Genomic DNA, 22,697 nt, shown 5'->3' with positions numbered 1-22,697 from the left:
ACAGATCTTCATCTTACTATAGAACGGGTTTCTAGCAATAAGCCAAGGAGTCATGGAAAGACTGAGTAAATGAGAGACAGAAACAGACAAAGAGAAGACTACTCACAGTATTTTGGCAAGCTCTAGAATAATTCCAGTTAGGTCAGAGAATCTTATAAGAAATTCTGTGATCTCACTGGAAGAAAGAGGAAAAGATCTTACCTACAATTTAATATATTTAGATCTACTGTCAATGAAACAGTAATTTCATATTCATAGAATGTCTAAGTACCTTACTAAATAGGAATAAACTGGTAATTTTTTCAAATTAGTCCCCTTTTTGCATTCAGCAGAGAAGCAGCTTATCTCTGATTCAAGCCAGTAAGCAATTCTAACTGACTTACATTGAAAATATCAAGAAGCTTTACTTCAATTTAGTTCAGGTTCAATAAAATAACAGTTCTAGTTCAATTCTGGGAATGTGGAAATATATTTACTAGTTTCTAATTCATATTCCATTGGCTTACTGATTATGATTTAAAATAAAGAATATTGAATTGTACTCATTTAGGTTTTCAACCAACATTTTTAAGCCCTTATTAAGTTTCAGGGACTCTAGTGGATGTCAGAATACAAAAACAAATAGAGCAGAATTCTTGCCTTAAAGGATATCCTAGTAAACAGTTAAGTGAACATGTACAGTGATATGGATAAAACTGCAGTATCACAAAAACTACAATAAGAATTTCTTATAAGGGAATATCATCTCAGTTTAGAAAATGTCTTAATGGGCCCCTAAGGGTATGGTCCACTAAAGGGCCTACTAAAATAATCAAAAACAGTCACTAAACCTCCTTCTACAGTCAGTGGTTCCTATTTCCCTTCTTCTGGGTTAAGTATCACTGTGTATTTGGACTAAATGCATAGAGGACTAAATGGAGCAGGCTGAATTGTTTTGCATAACAGGGAATAGCAACTGAAAGTCCCAAGGGTATAGGCAGATGTGCAAGGCAGAAGACACAACTGGCCCAGGGCCACGACACACGACTCCAGGAAGCACCACATACATCATTTTCTATGTGAATGGCACTGATCTAGCCAGCAGCCGTGCAGAAGCCAGAGGGACTGGGCAGTGCTGGGCAAAGAATCTCTAATGACCAAGAAAATTTTTGAAACAAGAGTAGAAATGTCCAGAAGGGATTTTCGTAGTTATTTGCCTTAGAGTATGATTCTACCCTTCTACCACCTCCCTTCCAAAAGCATCTTTTCCCTTAAGACTTTTAACAAGTGAACCTAAATTTTTACTATTGGTTTTTGTTTCCGTGCAGGGGGTAAGGGTGGCAGTTATCATTTCAGGTTTTGTTGTGGTGATGGCCACTTTAGATTGTGAGCCCAAAGCAGCACTGAATTTCGCATCCTGTGGACCCAGGGCATACACTGATTGTGATGATGCTGGACCCGGAGGACAAGAGAAAAGCTGATATCTGAGTTACACACAAAGTTATAATTTAAAAAGTAATAAAAGCTAAAACAAAGGTGCTGCAAGAGAATAGAAAAGGAAGTACCTGCTTTGCTTCAGGGAAACAGAAGCATCACAGAGAAAGTGACTTTTGAACTAAGTCTTGAAGGATGAACAGTGGTTATTCAAGAAAATAAAAATGGGGAAAGGCATTCAGCATACAAGAATAGGAACAAAGAGAAGGCATTTAGGGATCACCAAGAAGTCAAGGTTGGTAGAGAAAGCACTCCTGTTCATTTCATGCCATTGGTAGGCTTGCTCTGAAAGACTGTCACCAAAACCTGTTAGTTACACACCATCTATGTTTGTTGAGAAAAGGTGTCCCATCTACCTACTACCCCATCTTTCTACTTCCCTTAACAAAACCTCTTGGAAAAGACTTGCTATGGCTTCATGAGTGAAAGTCGCTCTGTATGGACTGTGGTTTTCAATTAAACAGTTTAATTCTGTGTAAACACCTGAATGAAAGTGAAAGTCGTTCAGTCATGTCCAACTCTGTGTGACCCCATGGACTATATAGTCAATGGAATTCTCTAGGCTAGAATACTGGAGTGGGTAGCCTTTCCCATCTCCAGGGGATCTTCCCAACCCAGGGATCAAACCCAGGTCTCTCACATTGCAGGCAGATTCTTTACCAGCTGAGCCACAAGGGAAGTCCAAGAATACTGGAGTGGGTAGCCTTTCCCTTCCCCAGGGGACCTTCCCAACCCAGGAATCGAACCAGGGTCTCCTGCATTGCAGGCAGATTCTTTACCAACTGAGCTGGGAAGCCCTTAGTGCTCTGTAGCGAATTCTATATTTGGTATTCAGTGTTTCCTCTCCTCTGCACTAATCCCACAGGTTCGGTGAGGATGGAGTACTGACCCCAATCCCACTGACTTTGGGCTTGGTCATGAAGCCTGTTTTAAACAGAATGTGGACAGAAGTGTCAGTGTGCCAGTTCCAAGCTACCTTAAGAGGTATCTTACGCTTCTGCCCCACTTAGCCACAGGTCCCAGAAGGAGAAACATTGATGTGGGCTGATTGGGGGCCCCACCCCAGCAAATTCATATATTGAAGTCCTAACTCCCAGTGTCTCAAAGTGTGACTGTACTTAGAGATGGGTTTTTAAAGTAGTGATTATATTAAAATGAGACTGTCAGAATGGACCCTAACCCAATCTGACTGATGTCTGCATAAGAGGAAATTTCATACACAAAGGGCTACACAGAGGAAAGATGGGCAAAGTGAGGACACAGTGAGATGGTGACAACTGCAAGCCAAGGAAAACACTCAAAAGAAGCCAGACTTGCTGACACCATGGTCTCGGGTTCCTAGCCTCCAGAACTCTTAAGGAAATTAATTCCTGTTGTTTAGACCACCATGGATGTGGGAGCCATAACAAATTAATACATATGTGAAACCAACCTAACCCATCCTAAAGCCTGAAGCAGAGCCAACCCACAGATTCATGAGCACGAAATAGTACTTATGGTTGTAAACCACTGACATCTTGGGGTTGCTTGTTATGCATTATTACCGCAGCAAAAACTGACCGACACACTTTCCATTTCTCAATTCACAACTGTTTACCTTCTAAATATACCATGAAGTTGCTATTACTAGACAACATCATGTGCTGTTGGTTTGGAACAATAATAAAAGAAATAAACCAAAATAGAAAGCATCAACAATCTAAATGCCAATAGAGACAACTTTTAGTCTCTATTTTTATTTTACTTGCCTTTGGAGGCCATCTGGTATAGTCATTAAGACTCTAAGATCTAATCACTTATATGTGGAATCTAAAAAGTGATACAAATGAGCTTATTTACAAACAAAAACAGACTCAGACACAGAAAACAAATTTATTGTTATCAAAGGGGAAATGAGTGGGGACGGATAAATTAGGAGTTTGAGATTAGCAGATACCAACTACTATATATAAAATAAACAACAAAGTCCTACTGTATAACACAGGAAACTATATTCAACATTTTATAATAAACTATAATGGAAAAGAGTCTGAAAAAGAATATATAACTGAATCACTTTGCTACAGAGCAGAAACTAACAAAACATTGTAAATCAACTATACTTCATTTTTTAAAATCCAAACAAAAGGGGAAAATATTAAAAGGAAAAAAAAGATTGTGACATTTAGAATCAGATTGTAGGTTCAAATTCCTCTGGCTTTATCAACTACTAGTTTTGCAGCCTTGGGCAAATTAATTTCTCTGTATCTCTGTAAAGTGAGAATATAATAATATTTACCTAAGAGTTGTTGACAAGATTAAATAAATGAATAAAAGAATTTGAACCCATGTTTGACACACAGTATGCTTTCAACCATGTTCATTATTAGGACCAGTTGTTCGACTACACTGAGTATTATTTGCTGGCTCAGGTTGCTCTGTCACCTTCTACCCTACTCCAAAATCTCTACTACCCCTAAAACCTCTGGGATCTCTCTCAAGCCTTTTCTCATTTCATTCTGAACATTCTCCCAAGATGACCTTGTCCATTCCCATCACCCTCACTGAAGTGAAGTGAAAGTCACTCAGTGGTGTCTGACTCTGCAAACCCATGGACAGTAGCCCACCAGGCTCTCTGTCCATGGAATTCTCCAGGCAAGAACACTGGAGTAGGTAGCTATTCCCTTCCCCAGGGGACTTTCCCAACCCAGGGATTGAACCCAGGTCTCCCACATTACAGGCAGATTCTTTACCATCTGAGCCACCAGGGAAGCCCATCACCTTTGCTGCTGCTGCTGCTGCTGCTGCTGCTAAGTCACTTCAGGCGTTTCCGACTCTGTGTGACCCCATAGACGGCAGCCCACCAGGCTCCCCCGTCCCTGGGATTCTCCAGGCAAGAATACTGGAGTGGGTTGCCATTTCCTTCTCCAATGCATGAAAGTGAAAAGTGAAAGGGAAGTCGCTCAGTCGTGTCCAACTCTTTGTGACCCCATGGACTGCAGCCTACCAGGCTCCTCCATCCATGGGATTTTCCAGGCAAGAGTACTGCAGTGGGGTGCCATTGCCTTCTCCGTCACCTATGCTATACCTACTCAAATTGATAACTTTATTCTAGACCTCTTTCTGAACTCCAAATGCACACTTTCTACGGCCTGCAAGACATCTTCAGGCTCTACCTCACAGACTGCTAGTGAAATCCTACATCAGTTGGATATGACCATCAGAGAGACTATGATTCCTAGAGGAAAATGAGACAGAATGGCACAAGTAAATATACTTAGGTCTCCTATAGCTTCATTAAAATAATGTCTTAGTGAAAACCCAAAGGCATGCTGAAGTCACAAGAGGTAGTAATAATATTTATTGAGATCCTTTCTATACACATTCTTTTCCAAATATGTTGCACATATTAATTCATTTAACCTTCATATGAACTCTGTGAGTATTAGCACTATTCTTCACATGAACTTCCTTGATAGCTCAGTTGGTAAAGAATTCACCTGTAATGCAGGAGACCCTGGTTCGAGTCCTGCATCGGGAAGATCTGCTGGAGAAGGGATAGGCCACCCACTCTAGTATTCTTGGGCTTCCCTTGTCGCTCAGCTGGTAAAGAACCTGCCTGCAGTGTGGGAAACCTGGGTTCTATCCCTGGGTTGGGAAGATCCCCTGGAGAAGGGAAAGGCTACCCAGTCCAGTATTCTGGCCTGGAGAATTCCATGGACTATATAATCCATGGGGTCACAAAGAGTCAGACACGACTGAGTGACTTTCACTTTCACTCACATGAACTCTGTGAGTATTAGCACTATTAGATGAATAAGGAAACCAAGGCAGAAGAAGCTTATAAAACTTGAAGAAGCTGGAAATGGTGTTATTTTAAACCAGGCATGCAGTCAGACTCTAGAGTCACCATCTTAACCACTATATTTTACTTTCAAAAATAAGGTCTGAACAATTTTTCAGACACTAAAACAACTGCAACTATTATTATTTTTAATGATAGTAATGGCTAACATTTTGGAGGCCAGGTACTCTTTCAAGTAAAATGCTTTACACACATTAATTTGATTCCTCAACAATGCTATGATGTAGGTCTTAGTACTGTGTCCACCCTGCATATAAGGAAACTAAGGCCCCGAGAAAGAGTAAGTAACTAGCCCAAAGTCACATAGTAGTAAGTAGCAGAGATAGGACCCAAACCCTGCCAATCTCATACCAGCATCTATGATCTAAACCACTGTTGCCTCAGAAGATGAGCACTAAACTGCCTCCTGAGTAACTGCTGACGTTCCCTCTCCTGTGCCACACATGAGTATGACAGATGCCACTGGAAGAAGGCCTCCCAGTTCCAGTTGCCGAGAAGGCCCACCTTTGGAGACGGACACAGGCTCTCTCTCCAACTCTCTATGGAATTGCATGAGTCTTGTCTCTGTCTGTGTGGCTCTGCTCCACCCTCCCGACACTCAGTTCTCTCTGACCTGTGGTTATGGCTACACCATAACTTTAGTTCATCTGACGTTGGTTTGCCATGTGTTGACTCAGGCCTCCTCCCCAACATGTCCCTGTAGCTCAGCTCCCTACAGTTAACTACAGTTACTCTCTCCTAGTCAGATTCCAGAGACAGAAAACTGCATCAGTCAGTCACTGGTCAGCCAGTGGAACAGGTGACTTTGATAAGTTGTCCATCTCAATCAGCTGTGCTGGATGGCAAGATGGACTCACACGGTGGGGGAGTTAGAAATAGTCAGCCTAGAAAAGAGAAAACTTACGAGGAAAAGTGACTTAAACTATGAACAAGCCATCACAGGAAGAAACTTTCTACCCTCTCCCCAGCTTTCTTTTAATGGTCAGAATGGCAATCTCCACGACACTGATGTCTTGAAGTAGACACAATGAGGAAGGTCTAGGAAGAGATTTCTGCCTAGGGAAGGTAATTTAGGCAATCTCTAAGATTCTCATGTATCTGTGGAAAACTAAGGATTAATTGAAAATGTACCAAAAGCACCTTAGATAAGTATTTTAAATGTCCTCCAAAATACCACATTGTTGAGGCTTCTCCACCCGAACAGGAAGTCACACTGAGTTGGAGTATGCAAGCCCAAACTTTAGTGACATCTGTCACCCTCATGGCCATGAGGCTTCCTTAATAAAATAAAATTAAATTCCATCCACTAGAATTACACTTACATGACCAATAATAGTTTCCAGAACTCCTTGAGTATCTCATCTTATAAGGGATCTGCAGTCATCCATGACTGGATGCCAATTGCTAAAGGTTTATCTACTACCTACCCTGTAGAACCACATGAGGTGCTGTACATGACCACATGTAGGATACAAAGATAAGAGTCACACTGCCCCTAACTTCCAGGGCCCACCATCCACAGAAGGGAAGAACACACTAACACTGTAACAAATGAGTGCTATAGGGGAGGAGGACGGAGAGAAGTCTACTCCATGCAAGTATATGCATGGCTTTGGAAAGCACTTTCAGCAGTAATATACTATGACCTGGACCTTATACAATGCACAGGGGTTGGTGTATAAGTATTCCATCTGCACAGCGTGGGAAAAGGCACACAGATATTAGGTGCTGGAGAGGCAACATATGAGAGGGCATATGTGGAGAATAGCAGATAGTCTGGCATGGCTAGAAGATGAGAGTATAGGGAGAAGGAAGACTAACTATCAGAATAACAGAATACATGTTTGAAAATGTAGGCCCTTGAGTTAAAGATCACTCCAAATAGATACGGTATCTGTAATCATAATAATGAACTTCAAATCAAGTCTACTAAACATTCAAGTTAAAAAGTACTAATGAGAAATGATGTATCCAATATTTGATTTTAACTCCTAAAATCAATAAGGGAGATCCTTAAAAGATCATGTCCCTGCCTTCAAGAAACACCACACATAATCCTAAGAGAAGGCTGTACTGGGACATCCAAGGCAATAGGCTGAACAGATCTTTTCCTGAACAGGAGCAATGCCCGTGCTTGGCAAAACTGCCTCTCAAACAACTGGTCCCACATGTGACCTGACCCCAAATAAAGATCTCTTTCTACACTCCCTTGCACAAGTAACTATAAAAATGTTGTGCCCATCAACCAGCACATTTAATTCGGCAGCAGCACTTAAATCTGCCTCTCATTTTCCTACCACTTGCCTAAAATTCCAGAGGACGGGTTATTGTTAAACAGCAGCAAGCATTATTTTCACAGCAGAGCACATTAATAATAATTCAGTGCAGTGTCATGGAAGCCTGTGGGCTTTTAGCTGAATTTATTTGAAAAATAAAGTTTGTTGATTGTTTGGTTTTTTTTTAACCAAAGATCTTTATTTAAGTCAGCATGGAACTCTTGTAAAGATAACTACCAATAAGTCACAACTACCCAAGGAGCAGTCTTGTTATCTTTTTAATTCACTGCTCACCATGACAACATAATAAACACACCTTTAGAGGCCCATGCATGCCCAACTACTGAAAATGTTAAAGTTCCTCCTTCATGGTCCTCCCAGGCATAACCTTCAACTTATTTTTTTGATTCTCTGAAATTCTAGATAAACACCAATTTTCAACTACAAACTACTACAAATATTTCTCTGATAAATTAGCAACATGAGCCTTATTCATAATCCACTATTACTAAGCTCCTTTTCTATTAAAAAAATAGCAAACTATCAAGTCAATATGGTTTTGACATCTGTTTTTTCAATTTTTGTTTAGAGTTCTCTTAGATGTTCCTATATCCTTTCACAAATGACTAATAGGAAAGATACAAGACTAATAGGAAACACAACTTTATGTAACTTCATTGACGGTTGGTTTCAGTTAACAGCTGGTCTTTAAACTACCCAACATAAAAGCATACATTTTAGGGGAAAAAACTGACCCCAAAACTGCTTCATAAAATAAAGTATTTCATTTTTCAAAGCTTTAAGATTATTTGAGAGGCTATACTACTAAAAAGTCCCTAGAGTTGGATTTTTAAGAAAGTTAAAAGTTTCCACCTTTAAGTATCAGAGACTAGAGATTTTACAATACAATAAGCGTCAGAAGTAAAATACAATTCCCTTCAAAGCCATATAAAAAAAAAAAGTAAGCCTCTGTAAAAAGTTTTCCCTTCCAACATTGGAGTGTGGACCTAAAATCACAGCAAACAATTATGACAGTCTTTCTGCAACCGTTGCCCAGACATCCATATCAGCCAAAGCTTCGGAGTTCCATATGCTCAGGCTGGTAACAGTGCTTTCTCTGCTACCCAACAGCTGCTCCTCTTTGGTTAAGGAAACACTACAAGAAGCACACTATGAAGCATAGTATTCAATTTTCCACCATTCTCTGGACAGATGCAGCCATTTCCCAAGTACACAGAATATAGCATAAAGTACATAAAAGATATGACTTTTTTATTCAAATGACTGTGTTTTTTCCCTCTCTCTCCCATATCTTCTAATACCAATGAATTTGTTTTGGGGTTGGAGAGTAAGAGGCAGATAACTTTGCTTTGAGAAAATGTTAGACAGTTTCAAAAAAAAAGTCTAACAATCAGTATCTCCCAGAAAATTAAAAAAAAAAAAAAAAAAAAAACCCTCTCACTAGAACCTTCTCACTAGGCTCATCTCTCTCTATGAAGCCTGCCAGGCCCTCACATATCAGGGGTGGTTTGCTTTCTCTCCAACAGGGATAATGGGCTTTTCAGCACTTCTGCCAAATTACTGACAAAAGGACCTATTTCCCCTTCCTCTGAAAAGAAACTGATAGTGACAGAAGCAAGAGAACAACTTTAACCACTAAATTATACATTGCAAAGAACAGATGGATAAACGAAACTCCCACATAATTCTATTCCAAATTCCTTCCCAGCTAAAAGTTTTTAAGAGTGGCCAATGAGTCACAAAAGCACCTGGCCTGATTTTTTTTTCCTGAATTTTTCACATCTTCTGCTTTGCTACTGTCTTTCAAACACACTATTTTTCATTAATACACCAATAAGAGCATAGTTAATGATTATATAATTGGGAAAGGCCAGGAGATTTTGAGTGTTCTTGTCTTTTTCTGAGACTAAATTAAACTACATAACTTGTTCCATTAGGAATAGCATTCACAATTTAATATTTGTGTTCATTTTCCCAAAGGTATAAACACTACCACTGTCTCTGGTTCCAAGTCATTGACCTTTTTCCCAATAATCTTTGTGCCCAGAACATTGTCATGCACAGGTGAGCGCTTAATAAATACTATTGGATGATGGATGTACTCAATTATAGAATATTCCAAAATGCTCCATTTTGTTCCATTTTGTAAGTCTCCCAAAGAGCAAAACTGTTGAAGCCTTTACACCCACCTTAGCTCAAAGTCTGACATATTCATTTCAAAAACCCCCAAATGTTACAATCAATGCTCAGAGACAACTTAACCTATGGCTGATTCATGTTGATGTTTGGCAGAAACCGACACAATTCTGTAAGCAGTTATCCTTCAATTAAAAAATAACTTTTTTAAAGTGTATCACACCTACCTGCCTAGAACCCAAAATACAAAATCAAAATCAAAGAAAATTGAAAAAAAAATGTGTACTGGAACCGATTTTGCTTTTCAGCATCAACATTCAGATGAGGCATTCTTTAATCCAACAAGAAATGTACAGTTCCCAAAATTCAAATTTTATATGCTCTTTACCAAACAAATAAATAAAACCCAAATTATTTAATGTTTCCGTCTACTCCCCTTCTGAAACCAAAGAAAGCGTGCACACACACACACACGGAGCACTGTTCAAGGTAAACTAGGAATCAATGCTACAAACGTGTTGAGAGCTAACCACTGTGTGCTGAAGGTGAGCACACGGCACCTTTCACAGCCAGGTGTTCCAGGTGTGTCATCAGGGTCTTCACGTGAACGATTTTTCACTAGGCGTGGAGGAAGTGGTGCCAAGTTGCCACTAGAGAAGCCTGGCGTGCCCAACTTTAGAGAGCAGGGAACAGAGAATGTGTCTTGGTTACAGAACAAAAGAATTTATCACTAGCCTTTACCGCTGGAGAAAATGGCTCCTGGTGTGCTGAACTCCATGATAAATGTGCCCCCTCTAGTTCTTTATTGCCTCTGTAAATCACAGGACTGACAGCAGTTAATAAGAAAAGCTTTTGAGTGGTTTTGAAGTTTTGCTTTGTACAAATAAAGTCTCATATTAAAGATTTTGCTAGTCCTCAAGGTGCAGAAAAAGCAGCATGCGTGGAACTTCCATACTTTTAACTGTTTGTCTCCTTTTCTAAAATTTCCAAACCAAAAAAAAAAAAAAAAGAAAATCTTTCAGAAATGCACCTTGGAAAAATAAAAGCAGATCATAATTTAAATGGCTTTGGATACTCACAGAGTTGCTGGTACTATTGAAATTACAACCTCTTCTAGTTTTCATAAGCATGGATATTCAGATAAATACCAGAAAACATATGTGGTGGAAAGAAGGTTGTTACAGTAGATTTATTATTACATTTCTGACCATAATTGTATGTTTTACCTCTTTTAGCCAAGGCAAATTTTGGTGTGGTGTCGAGAAAGAGAATACTGAATTCCACTGAATCAATCAGCTGCCAGTTCAATCATAGGTCCTGGGATCCTAAAATTCTGAAATCGTGTTTCAGAACATAATTGACGTTAAAAGGAATAGCAACTTCACTGAGTAGGTTTTTCTCCAAGGAGCTTAAAATACTTTGCCACACAGCCTTACAAAGTCCTAAAGGGCAGGCTTTATTACTTATACTTTCTTGCAGAGGAAGCTGAGGCACAAAAAACGAGAAATGTCTTTTCCTGATTATCACTAAGTTCTCCATAGAGCCAAAAAAGGGACTAACTAGAGTTGGTATTCTTATCATAAGACCTCATTTATTTTACAGCACACAAAATAAGACTTTTTAATGCATTTCCCTCTGACAATATCTCCACAGCAGAGTAAAGGTACAGCTATCCATTTAAATTGACTGAATACAGAAACTGGCCAGTTTACAATGTGGGGTTCAACTTCTCTTTGCTGTAAGCAACAGGGCAAATGAAAAGCAGAACTTTGAATTATCTATTTGTGGCAGTTTGCAGCTTGGTGGGCTACAAAAGTTAAAGGAGCTAAACAATAGTTAATTTCAATGCAGGTTTCTAGAACATACAAATTAAGTACACATTTCACAACAGTGTATATCCAGGACCTGGATTTACCATTAAGATTTCAGTAAATGACACCTTACTAAAACAAAACAGAACTAAGGTTCTAGGGATTTTGTTTCTCTTCTATGGTTTGCTTTATCCAAGTCTAACTCTGGGCAATTCTTTTCAAAGTAAATTTTCTTAACCGACTGTCCCAAGTGAATAAGAATGAACAAGCTTCCAAACTCTTCTATGGCTCTCTGTTGAGATTTCCAGTCTGCACAGATCAACCTGGAGTCATCTGCGGCAGTTGGCACAGCAGCTTGGAGAGCTGTCTTGGTTATCAGTTCTCATACTCAGTTTAGTTCAGTTCAGTCGCTCATGTCTGACTCTTTGTGACCCCATGGACTGCAGCACGCCAGGCCTCCCTGTCCATCACCAACTCCTGGAGCTTACTCAAACTCATGTCCACTGAGTCAGTGATGCCATCCAACCATCTCATCCTCTGTCGTCCCCAGACTACCAGAGGCAAAAGAAAAATGTGTGGTTACCTTGCAGAGATTATCCTGTGAGGCTCAAAATTCCATATGTGCTATGAACTCCAGTGAAGCACTGGAACATTTCTGGATTATCAGGATAAATTTCTTTGAATCTCTGATTGAGTTGATCAGAAACGTAGCCCACATCTCTGGAGATAAAGGAATAATGTCAAGGAACTAAGGTTGTCCAAATATCACATGGTCAAGTGAAAGTATCCAAGATAAAGTACAAGGTAAATCAAAATTCCTGTAGATTTATAGCACACCTGACATTTAAGAAATTGATAAGGTAGAACGGGCACTAGAATCCAAGAGTTTAATTAACCAGAGTTCCCAGGGTTTAGAACTATATGGCCCATGCCAGGCTGTTTCAGAAGGCAATAGACCATAGTCCAAAGGACCAGAGACTCCTGTATTGCACCAGAGTTGGGTTCAAATTTAAGCTTAGCCACTTTCTAGTTTCGTGACCTTGCAAATAACCTAATGAGTCGGAGTTTCTTAGATATCTAACTCCTAGGACTGGTTTATGATTAGGTTTATAAAGCACTTGCAGAGGGACCCCAGAGAGAAGGTATCCAGTAAAAGACAAATCAACTTATTCAACAGATAAGTGCCAGGAAGAGCTCTTTACATATGTTATTTCATTTAATCCCCACAGCAACTGCATGACTGGCCCTTATGTAAAAGAAGCAGTCAGGGGGTCATTTAAAAAGAGATCCCAACTCAAGAGGGTCAGCCCCAATAGAAAGAGGCTAGAGATGGACCTTGGAATGCAGAGGAGGGGCACGTGAGCTGCTCTCCTACATTCCCAGAGGGGACACCTAGGGGAGTGTGCCTCCAGAGTCAGAGGCTCTGCCAAGCCCAGAAAACACCACCAGCAGATCAGAACAGGACTGCCAAGGGAGTCGTTCCTATGATTGCCAGACTCCCTCACTTCTCTCAGACCTACCCAGGGTTTGGGATAAGTAGGGAAGAGAAGCTCCAAAAGGAAAATGGAGAAGTCACCCCATCCCCATCTCCTACTGAGGGATTCTCAACCTAATCCTTCACCGAGCTGGGCAAGAAGAGTGGTTTGGACTGTAATAAAGTTCAGAATGTTACACTGGACTGGTCATATTACTAAATGTAGACTGTTATAATGACTAGAGGTAATCAGAATGTATCTTCTTAAATCTAAGAGTAGCTGGAAAACCTAAGGGGTGTGTCTGAGATATAATCCAGGTGTAGGCGAAGAACTGGCCCACAGAGTGGGTCAGAGATGGAAGAAAAGAATCCTACAGAGGTCTACTTTTCAACATACCACTGACTTTAATATAAAACATATTCACCTATAAGTCCTATGAAACTAGAAAATGAAACCAAAGGAATAAGAGCATGGACGTCAGCCAAATTATAAAAATACCCAGTAATTCTGAAAATACTTGCTGCTAAATTTAAAGATGAGTATTCCATGCTGACACGGATGTTTATATGCATGAAAATTCTGAATGAGTCTCCACAGCCAAGTATGTGACTCTACCATATGGCACTGAGGTTAGTCGTTCAATCTGGACATACTGAGCAAGAAAAGAAAGGTCCGTAAAGCTCGAAGTGAAGCAGATACTATAATTTGAATAAATCAGACTATGCCCTATTTCAAATTTGATAGTCATTTAGGTTATCCAGGACTCCCCTTTTCTTTCCACATACAACACACACAAAATAGCTTTCCATGTAATTTGAACTCAGTAGGCAAATATCAACCCATTTCTTCACTTCATCTTGCATGGACCTAACCAAAGATAAGAATAAGAAGGATGTGGGCCTTCAGGTTTTTGTGTGCCTTGCAACTAGATGTACTTTGAATATTAAATAATTTGAAGTGTTGGTAGGGGAGAAGAAAGCAGTTGGAAAGGAATACACTAGGGCTTCAGAAATATTGGTAATATTCTACCACCTCAGCTGGAAAGTGAATACATTTATTTCACTTTTCTTTATACATCATATATATATATATATAATGGTGTATGAAACAGTTCAAATTTTTCAAAAGCTTTTGTACTACAGAGACAGAGAAAAGATCAGAGGGAAAGAGGGATGATTAGGTGGAGCACAGAGGATTTTTAGGGTAGTGAAACTACTCTTCGTGATACTACAATGGTGGATACATGGCATTATACATTTGTCAAAACCCATAGATATACAACACCAAGAGTGAAGACTAATGTAAACTAAGGAGTTTGAGTCATAGCTACATGTCAATACAGGTTCATCAACTGTAACAAATGTAGCACTCTGATGCAGGATGTTGGTTGTAGGGGAGACTGTGTATCTGTAGGGTCAGGGGGCATATAGGAACTCTCCATACTCACTGCTCAATTTTGCTGTGAAACTAAAACTGATCTAAAAACTGAAACCTATTTTTTAAAAAACAGCTTTTGTATTGCTAAGTCCCCCCACCTCTGAATGTTGATCTCTGTTAAAAATCTATTTTAAGTGACACCTTCATAAGGCCCTTCCTGACATTTCCTCTTGCCACAGAGGAACCTATTACTTTTCTCTATGCTGCCACAGCTCCTGAACCTTTATTCCATTCTTTCCATAGGACGTGCACAGTATGAGTTTATCTACCACCCTTCCTTCACTGAGTGAAAGGAGGGCATCATCTTGGTGTTCTTTATATTTCAAACACTTATAGGAGTGTCTTACATATAACAATCCTCAGTATACCTTAAATTATTTCATAACATAGTCATATAGTATATAAATTAATATAGAATAATCAATAATGTTACAACCAAATCTGATTTTTAGCCTCAAAGAAATTAATTCTACAAAGATGCTTCCAACATGCTTGCTATATTTGAAACGACACCTATCAGCATTTTAACTAGTTTTCTTTCCTTGCTGGTGAATAATCCCCACAACTATAGACATGAGCTCATCTGAAGGAATGCAAAGAGCTCTCCCTAAGATCATTTAATAGACCTATGCATAATTATCAATTTCCTCTTGAAGCTAACATTTGCTAAAAGAAAAGGGAAGATTCCATTAATGATCAAAACACTTGACTTTATGGACCTATTCCATTTAATGGTGAAAACTCAGTTCTCTGTTCCTGGGTTACTGCCAGGTGGTCTTTTACCGGGAATCATTCTAAACTTCTAATCACAGTTCAACAACCATCTGCCAAATCATATACAGGTATTGATATTTGCCACTCTACAGCTAAATTACATAAAATGTCAATGCAATCAACTCATTAGCAGGCTTCTATCAAGCTTCAGTGGTCACTACCCACTTCTGCACCTCTCTGATTAAGCAGTGTATGGACTGGTGTCCCTGCCTATCTACCAGCTGATCAGCTCAGTAATATTGCTAACAGAAAATCAAATGAGCAGAAAAAGAAAGTGTCAAAAAAAAAAAAGCTCTATGAGCATTCTGACTCCTTTTTATGCAGAATATCAATATACTATAATCTAGCAAGTAAAGCAAATGAAACTTAAAAATTGCTTAGAGAATCATTTTTTACCTAAAGCTACAAAAGGTCATTAGAAAGCACTATAATTGCCCCTGTATTATACTTTGCTATCGTTCTTCCATCTTTCCTGCTACCTGAGATTTTAAATCTGTCTTGCTGATATAAAAACCATAAGCAAACCTGAAGTGTGACTGTCACATGCAGAAGCTGAATGTTAGAGGTCAACGCAGCTTACTGGTATGCTGGCCCACTGCTCCAAATTTTATATCTCTTCTGTCCCTCAGTTATTGCCTGACATGATTTAACAACTGTAATTCCTTATTTAACGATGTCAAAGGTTTTTAGGAAATTGACTGTATTTCACCAACGATATATTTCTTCTTGATTACAGAGTGGTTAAAATGATTTTAAACCAAGACAGCAAAATAAAGCAGTAATAAAATCAATAAAAGGTGCTTAAAACATTCCTTCTATTAGGTAATGGCATTTAAAATATCCGTAGCTTGTAATGGCACTTAGGATATGCCCAAAAATCAATGAGCTAAATTACTTATTGAACTAGTTAATTTGAACATTGAGTTTTTTATGTATATTGATAAAACGGGCTACAGAATACTCCTGGCAAGTAGCAGCAGCACGTTCCTGGTCAGATGTCTCCCTCTGCTGGAAAAACAAATTAAATTTCCTCCAGTTACAGAACAAAAAGATAAAATATTAAAATTTGTAACCTCAAAAAGTCCACCACGGGACTCTGAATCTTAAAAGGCTCCAGGAATTCATGAGAATACAAAATCATTAAGGGTTAAAAAAACACATGTACATTTTTAAAACTTTGCCATTAACCTGGAATATGGTACTTTAGAGAGTCAAGATGAAACAGCAGATGAGAATCAAAATTTAATTATTTCAAAACCCACTTCTTAATTTTCTAACTATTATCCCAGGGTTTTTGGTATTTAAGAATAAGATTCTAAAAGCCTTGAATCATTTCTCTTTGATGTTGGAAGGAAAAGGGTTTGAATTTTAAAAGAGAAAGTATAAATCTGTGCTCAAGGAAAAGTCCACATTCTGAGTAGTTTAATTTGATCAAAATCAAGTTTTAACTATCTTTGCAAATGAAGGATTTTGAGAACTCAAAGTAAGAACCCACTAAACAGCTTCACATTCCTCTCTCTGTGTGGGGTGGTATGAGAGTTTCCAATACTATTATTACCATTATTTTTTTTCAAACATCTACTATTTAAAATGCTAAGTACTTTATTGAAAAGACTCTTCACTGCTTTTCAATTTTTCCCCCTGCCAGTTCAGCCCTAAGCAGGTGTTAGACTTCTAAAGAGCTTGCCTCAGGACTTTCAACTGGAACTACAAAGGGGAGCTTCAGAAATTATGATAAAAGGTGTTAAGAGAGAAATGAAGGTGAAGAGGTTATCTGACACTAACCTAAAATTGTACATAGTACCTTTTGAAAAATTACAGCTACCCAGAATATACCATTTGGTTTTGAATGGTTTCATCAATAATAGTCCATGCATTTTTTTTCACTCAGATTTCAACACACTTCATTTATATTCAAAACAACGGGTATATTTAAAATGACATGCAATGATGAGAAATTTTTAATCAAAGAGCTTTGCTCATTCCATATAACTTTGGTTTTGTTTTGGTTTTGCATACAGGGAGACTAAAATAGAAAATTACAGAGAATACTGTTATTTTTTTTGCATGCTGAAAGATCACTGACTAACAGGGAACTACAGAGAATACTGTTACTTTTTTGCATGCTGAAAGATCACTGACCAACATTATGGATGTACTGTGTAACACACTACCCAAGTTACACAATACAGTTAGCAAGTGTATGACTCTGGTGCAGACATTAATAAGATGACTAAGCTATGGTCCTGGCCTCCACATACACACTAAGACTAAAGAGATGCATGTCAAATGAATCATTACTATTGAGCACGATGAGCAATACAATAGAAATATGTACCAAGTGCTGTGTGGACTTCAAGGAAAGGAACCAACACTGCTGGGGAAGGTCAAGAAAACTAACCAGAAGAGATGACCTACTGAGTGTGGTCCTTGAGAGAGATCTAGAAATTCTGGTGTTTAAGAGGTCAAGGGCAATTCAGAAAATGGAAACAGAATGATGAGCACAGGGAACAGCACATTTCTTTGGAAACAGATTAAATGGTTGGAGCTTCATGTTGGTTTCACAGAAGAGAGAGCCATAGGGGATAAGGCTCTGAGGGGATGGTTGAGGCAAAGTTAGGAAGAGTCTTGGACACCTTCCTAAAGTTCCGATTTTATCTCATAGGCACTGGAAAGGTTCTGAAGGATTTTAAGGAAGTTATATCAGCACTTTGCATTGGGAGAAAAAAACAATGTCAGCAATTTGAAACAAGGCTTGAAGGTCCTGGCTGGAGGAGGGAAGAGGTACCTGTAGGAACAAACTGCAGAAATTTGGAAAACTTGAGAGAACGTCAATAATAATGAAGCACTACCACAAACCCAGGTTAATGCCTACTTCTGACTTTCAGGTCTAAAAGAAGAATCTTTCATGTTATGGACTGACTTTTCACCTTTCTTGTTCTTGCTGAAAGCAAAAAAAAAAAAAAAAAAAAGATAAACACTACTCTACTCTTAAAACACAAAGTATAGCAACTTCAAATTGATTCAATTCACCATAAATTTCTCAATAGTTTTTCTACTTGCATTAAAACTTCAATTTCAACTGAAGTATGTGTGCACATGCCCAAAACTGAAAGGTAAATACAAAAATCTAAAATTAGTTGCTCCATTTGAGATTAGGATTATGGTTGATTTTTTTCCTTCCAACAGCTGTTATTTAATATTTTTTGCCCCAGTTTTTCTAATTTTAAGAAATGCTACTTTGATTTACTATCTTGAAGAAAATAAAGGAAAATATATCTGTCCTTAAAATGATGAAGGGCTTCCCTTGTGGCTTAGCTGGTAAAGAATCCACCTGCAATGTGGGAGACCTGGGTTCAATCCCTGGGCTGGGAAGATACCCTGGGGAAGGGAAAGGCTACCCACTCTAGTATTCTGGCCTGGATAATTCCATGGACTGTATAGTCCATGGGGTTGCAAAGAGTCAGACACGACTGATCGACTTTCACTTTAAAAGGATCTGTCCTCAAACCTTATACTTGTTTCCACACTACATTCATAAATCTGCATCTAAAAATTTGGTAAAGGGACTTCCCTGGTGGTCCAGTGCTTAAGAATCTGCCTGGAAACACAGGGAACGTGGGTTCAGTCCCTGGAACTAAGATCCCACATGCTGCAGAGCAACTAAGCCCGTGTCCTGCAATTACTGAGCCCACATGCCACAACTAGAGAGTCCATGTGCCACAACAAAGATCCCATGTGTTGCAACTGAGACCTGACACAGCCAAATAAATAAAATTTTTAAATAAATAAAAATTTAAAATCCAGTTTTAAAAAGAAGTTTAATTTTACTTGGTTATCTAGAGTTCCTCTGTATAGCACAAGGAAACCTGCTCAATATTCTGTATTAACCTAAATAGGGAAAGAATTTGAAAAAGATAGATACAAGTGTGTGTGTGTGTGTATATATATATATATATATACACACACATATACACGCACACATATATATATATAACTGAATGACGTTGCTGTACACCTGAAACTAATACAACATTGCTAATCGACTATGCTCCAATATATAATAACCAAAAAAAAAGAGTAGCTCTGAAAAGAATAGGAACAAAAGACAAAAATGGCATTCAGATATTTTAAAATATTACATAGATGAAACTAATTGCTTGCTTTATTAATGAATACTAAAAAAAAAAAAAAAAAAGCTGAATACATGTGTAATCAAAGAAGAGGTAAACTCAAAATAAAGGTCTTTGAGGCTCAAACCAAAGTAGCTCCCAAGGCTGAATCTGGCCTCCTGGGTTTTCTTTTATAGTCAACTGTTATAAGTGTTCCTATACCAATCTTAAAGTGTCCTGTTTTAATCACAGCAGCCGCTAACACTGATCCTGAAAGAAAATTAACTCTTCAGATGGGAGATTTCCTACAGTCTGCACAGTCTCTCTGGGCTTCATCCAAGACAGATGAACTATGCTCCACTGTGGCCTCCTTACAGGCTTTCAAAGCACAATGGAAAATGATTTTCTAACATATTTGTACCATGCAAGGGTTCCTGTGGAGAGTTCCATTTCTGGATATAAACTAGAAATTGCTGTAATTTTTTTGGTCCTTTTTAATTTGCAGTTACGTGAAATATGACAACAACAAGAGAAATAACAATCATGCGGTGTCCATGGCTAACACACAAGGCCACCACTTGTGTAAAGCATAAAACAAGGAAAGCCTCTTTAAATGAATCCAATCTTTCTGCAACAATTAGCCTTTTGAAAAACCAAAATGATAACCAATACATTTAGAAAAAGGAATTTTTTAAACACTCTTCCATAAACTAAATATACCTGAGGTTAAAGAAAGATAAAGAAACACTCAACAAGGACTTTCCTCACAGTCAAGTGTTAAGACTATGCTCCCAATACAGGGGGCATGGGTTCGATCCCTGGCCAGAGAACTAAGATCCCACATGAGTCACAGCTGTAAAAAAAAAAAAAAACAAAAAAACACTCAGCATATGCAAAAGATAAATTTCAACTCTTTTACTGCTGGATTACTTAAAATATAAACACCAGTTAATAAAAAATAAAAACTCTTTTTTTTTTAAGCTGTGCCATGCAGCTTACAGGATCTTAGTTCCCCAACCAGGGGTTGAACCCAGGTCCTTGACAGTGAAAGCAGGAATCTTAGCCACTGGACCACCAAGGAATTCCCAAGAAAATATTCTTATAGTCTGCTGTAATATATAACAATGATCCTACAATCTAATGATAACCATGTCTAACATCTGCTGAATTCTTACTATGTTCCAAGAACCATGCTAAGCTCTTTATATGACAGACTTGTTTTTGCCGGCTAAGCATTCATTCCCCGCTTCCAATTACAGCATCCCCTTTTTCCTTCCCCACTCAAAGTGGTCATGGTGAGCTGATCAGTCCATCATAGTTGTACCAACTCCAAACTGATTCTCAACTGGACATTTAGAGAACTACATTCCCTTGGGCACAGCAGTCAGTTCAGAAAGGCCCCCAGTGCCAGCAAGGCCAATCAAATTTCATAAAGATTTGGAGTCCAAAGTCCTCCTTCCTTTAAAGATTTAAACCCGTGACTATCTGTAGCCATCAACATGTTTCCCCATCACTAGGAGGAAATCTGTCTTAATGCAATCAAAACACTGAAAGATGCTAAAAGGTGGAGAGAGAAACTGAGCCCCTGGAACAAGCAGGGCCCTTGAATGTGCTTGTTACATGAGATAATGAATTTCCCTTTGCTTCAGCTGATTAGAGTAGGGTACCATTACTAGCAATTAAGAATGGTCTAACTAGAACACATACCTACAACTAACTCATGCAATCACACGGGTCTACACCAATAGCCAGGGTCCCCTCAGCTACTCACGAACGTGCAGCTGGCTCCAACCTCTGCTGCTGGCCCTGTCTCTCATCACTGTGTGTGTGTCTACAGCAGGCCCCTGCCCCCACACAGGCACCTGCAGCTGGCCCCTACTGCCAAGCATGTGCATACCACCAGATTCTGACCACCACTGCTACCTGAACTGGAACCTAGGCACCAGACCTAAAGGCACCACTGAGTACCTTAACAGCTGTCGCAGCTACTGCAGACCCACAGCTCTCCCCAAGAATCATGCATCATCGATGTGGTGAACCCATCCCTGAGCCAAACAAGTCACACACCCTTGAACCCAGAGGTTCTACTCACACCCATACTTAACACCCCACATCACTAAAGCCACAGCTCCAGACTGCGTTCACTCACAAGTGAAGGTGTTTATTTTTTCCTGAAGTCAGTCCAGAAAGTCTGGAAGAGGTGACTGCTTCTTCAAATGCAGAGGTATCTGTGCATGGCTATAGGGAACACAAGAATCGGGGAAACAGGACACCACCAAAGAAAATGGTAAACTTTCAGCACCCCTGCAGGATGTGTGAACTCCAGCAATGAATACAGCTTAGTCTAAAGGTGGCATATCTTCTATCTTTTTCTTCCAAATCTAATAAGATGATAAACAGAGGTTGCAGAGTTCAAAGTATTGCTGCCATGCTCACAGGACTGTTATTCCATGTTCTGGACATAAAAAAAATAAGAACTCTTTCAAGATACTAAGGTCTCTGGGAGCTATCTCCCTAAATCGAAAGACAAAGGTGAATTCTGAGTGACAGATTGAACAAGATAGTGGCATAGGAATTTCTAGCACTCAGCCTCTCCCGGAAACATCGATTGGAACAACCATCCACATGCAAAAATAACTTCACAAGCACTAAGAACGTCAGGTAAGGTAATCCAATTTAAAATGGGCAGAGGACCTGAACAGAGATTTTTTTTAAAGACATACAAATGACCAACAGGTACGTGAAAAGATGCTCAACACCACTAACCATCAGGGAAATGCAAATCAAAACCATAATGAGATATCACCTTATGCCTGTTAGAATGGCTATTATCAAAAAGACAGGAGATAAGAAGCATTAGTGAGGATATGGAGAAAGGGGAACCCTCGTGTACTCTTGGTAGGAATGTAAATTGATATATCCACTATGGAAAAGAATATGAAAGTTCCTAAAAAAAAAAACTACAAGTAGAACCACCATATGATCCAGCAACCCCACTTTCAAAGGAAATGAAATTACTATCTCAAAGAGATGTCTGAACCCCCATGATCATTGTAGCATTATTCACAATGGTCAAGACATGGATACAACCTAACTGTCAATAAAGAAAATGTGGTGTATATATACTCAGCCATAGAAAAGAAGGAAATCCTGCCATTTGTGACAAAATGGATGGATCTTGAGGGTATTGATACTAAGTGAAATGTCACATAGAAAGACAAATACTATATGATCTCTCTTATATGCAGAACTGAAAAAACTGGAATCCACAGAAATAGAGTAGAATAGTTAGTTGTTGCCAGAGGCTGGCAGTGGGGGAAATGTGAGTTGTTGGTCAA

At 39.0% G+C, this 22,697-nt stretch overlaps 1 long non-coding RNA gene across 2 annotated transcripts in view; it reads right to left on the bottom strand.

Annotated features, from left to right (window-relative positions):
- LOC147353499 (uncharacterized) overlaps positions 1–22,697 on the bottom strand; it is a 214,300-nt gene that overhangs the window by 189,358 nt on the left and 2,245 nt on the right. The gene's annotated exons all lie outside the window — the stretch shown is intronic.

The sequence above is a fragment of the Bos grunniens genome, chromosome 18 (assembly GCF_055505025.1).
Source record: "Bos grunniens cultivar Pamir isolate PY7600 chromosome 18, Bosgru_T2T1.0, whole genome shotgun sequence".
NCBI lineage: Eukaryota > Metazoa > Chordata > Mammalia > Artiodactyla > Bovidae > Bos > Bos grunniens.
This window is presented reverse-complemented; position numbering and strand designations above follow the sequence as displayed.